Raw genomic sequence first — 3,157 nt, 5'->3', positions numbered from 1 at the left:
GTATTTAATTTTATAACTTACTTTATATCATTGAACACAAAACAAATCTTGATTTATTATCATTCATTTATGGAAGTGATGGGATCTACGGGCCTCTTACAAAGCTTGAGTTTATGGATCCATGAAGGCTGTTTGGTAGGATCTGAATTTTTAAGACATCTGAATTTCTAAGAGGGTCTGAATTTTTAAGATCTGAATTTTAAAATGTTGTTTGGTTGGAACATCTGAATTGTTGTGCTGAAAGTTGAAAATGACCGTTTTACTCTTTTGTTTAAAAATAATAATAAATATTAATAAAAGCACAAAAGGTTTGAAGGAAATCACAACTTTTAATCCACTGTTCACAGCTTTTAAATACAAATTCACCTAAAATTCCAAATTACGAAGATGAAACAAGAAATAATCTGTTACAAAATCAAAATACAGCTTTTACACTTTTAATGCAGAAAATTATTAAAAAAAATCCCTTTATAGTTGAAAAACCATCCATCCCTGTTTGATTATTTCTTTTGATTCCTGCAGCAAATTGATACTCCTTTGAAGCCTCTCCCTTTCTGCAGCCACCACTAATGTTGGTTCACCATTCTTTTCAACACAATGTTCTAGTAACCTTCCAAATCAAATTCAACTAGATCAAAGAAATATAATTTCAGTTCGGGATCTCGTAATCGGGGACAACCTCCAAAAATCTATCACGACTCTTATCCATTAACTTGTACCAAGAACTAACATAATCAAGGCACATGTGTTTACATCAGGTTGTTTACAACTTCAAAGACATATATGGATAACCAAGAACTAGTTCAACCACAAAGGCCACAAATCGTTTTTCAAGCTTACATCAGGTTGTATTTCACAAATAAAATTGATTTTCAAAATCTTGATTTCAGAAAATCAACAAGTCGAATATATAAAATCGATTTTCAAAATTTTGATTTCTGAAAATCACATAATCAATTCTGTCCATGAAACCCCAAAAATATCATAAACTTCGAATCCAAAATCAAAATCATGATGTTATTCATATAATCAACAACGCTAGATATCAGAATTTGAATCAAAGCATCTGATTTATAGAGAATCGAAGGTCAAACCTTGAAATTGATTGCAAATGCCAAACCTCGAAATCGATTGCTCCAGACATCAAACCATGAAATCGATTGCTCCAGGGCGGTGGCAGTGGGGAAGACGGAAGCAGAAATAGCTATGGTGGAAGAGGCAGCGACTGTGGGAGGGTGTTATGGGTGTGGTGTCGTCGACGAAGGGAGAAAGAAACAGAGTTCTTAAATCGATTTCATAAAATTGATTTAAAAAAACCTTACCTGATGATGTTGTCTCCGAGTTTTGACGGAGCTGGAGGTACAGGGGGCTCGTGGCGGTGACCGGAACGGAAGGCAGATGGTGGAGGCGGAAGGTGCGCATGATTGAGAGAAGAAGGTCTAGGTGGAGGTCTATACGTGAATAGAAGGAACGGTGGGTAAAAAAGGAACAAGCGTCTCTTATTTTTTTCAGACTCCGTTTCCATATCTGAAATATTAAGAGGGTTTAAAAAAATTAAGAGCCAAAAAAATAAGAGGATACCAAACAATCTATATCTACCTCTTAATTTTTCAATTAAGATGTAAACAAACAAGGCCTCCATCTAGTAGTGACGACTGTTATTTAGTAGTGACAACATTTAGTGACGAAAAAGGTTGTCATAGATTAGTGGAAAGAATACTTTAATCACTATTTAGTTACCGGTTTTATAATTTGGTCACTAATCAATTTTTGTGACGGACCTATAGCGACGAAAAGTGACGACCTAAAGTTTGGTCACTAAATCATTTAGTGACGACTCCTATTGTTAGTGACCATTTCGTTTTCACATTTAGTATAAAGGGTCAACGACCTAAAAAGGTAACGAACTTTGGTCTTTGTCCACATTTAGGTAACCATGTTTTTTTCGTTTATTTGACCATTGAACTTATTTGCCCTGTTCAAAATAGGGTAATATGACTGGTAATTACGATAATATTACCCAATTATGAACAGGTCAAACAAGTTTATTGGTCAAACGTGTATGAAAAAACATGCTTACCTAAATATGGACAAAAACCAAAGTTTTTTATCCGTTTTGGTAATATTGGACAAGAACCGTTTTAGGGACTGTACCCTGGGATCAGGCTCTGACAGTCAATGAACAATTAAGTTAGGCTTGGTCTAACTCAGTTCAGTCTCAACTAGTCATGGGCTAGGTTGTGTTGCTAAGTCTTTACAACACATACAACCTAACCCTTTAAGCATATACAACTTAGCCCCTAACTAGTTGGGCCTAAACTGGGTTGGCCCAAGACCTGACCATCTCCTCACACACAAGACTGGACAACCCAATTTCATGTCACATCAATGGATCTTATGACTACTTGTATTTAACATAAAGAACCAAATATTACCAAAATGGGTAAGGAACTTTGATTTTTGTCCATATTTAGATAACCATGTTTTTTTCGTACACATTTGACTAGTAAACTTGTTTGACCTATTCATAATAGGGTAATGTTGCCGCTAATTACCAGTCATATTACCTTATTTTGAACATGTCAAACAAGTTCAATGATCAAATGTGTACGAAAAAAACATGGTTACCTTAATGTGAACAATGACCAAAGTTCGTTGCCTTTCTAGTTCATTAACCCTAGTATAAAATGCATACCAATTGTATTTAGGTTAATAATATGGAAATTTTGATTCTAACATTTTGGTTTGCAAGTTCAAAAAGATCTTAATATTTAAGAGGTACTTTATGATTGCATTTGTTATGAGGTGCACAATTAGGAATCTATGATTTTATTTCTGTTTGCTTATGTATTAATGAAGGTATGATTATATTTGTGTATACTTAAATCTTTAGCAAGCAACTGAAAAAATATCAACATTTTCATATTTTTATTGATCTTTGGTACTTTAAATTTGAAATTGCGAGTAATATCAACATTATTTGGTAGAGTAAATTATAATTTTGGACCTTGAATTTAATTGATCTTTGTAGTTTTGGTCTAAAAAATAGTTATCGTGTAATTTTGGTTATTATTTCAAAGCTTTTAAAATATTTTGATCCTATTACAAGTAAAAAGATTGTCGTAAGGTCGAGGTTATAGGATGGTGGTGACACCTA

At 33.7% G+C, this 3,157-nt stretch overlaps 1 long non-coding RNA gene across 2 annotated transcripts; it reads right to left on the bottom strand.

Annotated features, from left to right (window-relative positions):
* Positions 1-309: 309 nt before the first annotated feature.
* On the bottom strand, positions 310-1,594 carry LOC145129077 (uncharacterized). Of its 2 annotated transcripts, XR_013717287.1 has the most exons (3): positions 1,323-1,525; positions 1,095-1,225; positions 310-628 (listed from the first exon to the last, which is right to left on the bottom strand). It is a non-coding gene; the product is annotated as an uncharacterized LOC145129077 (long non-coding RNA). The 2 variants fall into 2 exon arrangements; XR_013717286.1 differs by having other exon boundaries at positions 1,095-1,594.
* Positions 1,595-3,157: the final 1,563 nt, after the last annotated feature.

Source organism: Lactuca virosa, chromosome 8, assembly GCF_052849685.1.
Source record: "Lactuca virosa cultivar CGN04683 chromosome 8, Lactuca_virosa_CGN04683_v6, whole genome shotgun sequence".
NCBI lineage: Eukaryota > Viridiplantae > Streptophyta > Magnoliopsida > Asterales > Asteraceae > Lactuca > Lactuca virosa.
This window is presented reverse-complemented; position numbering and strand designations above follow the sequence as displayed.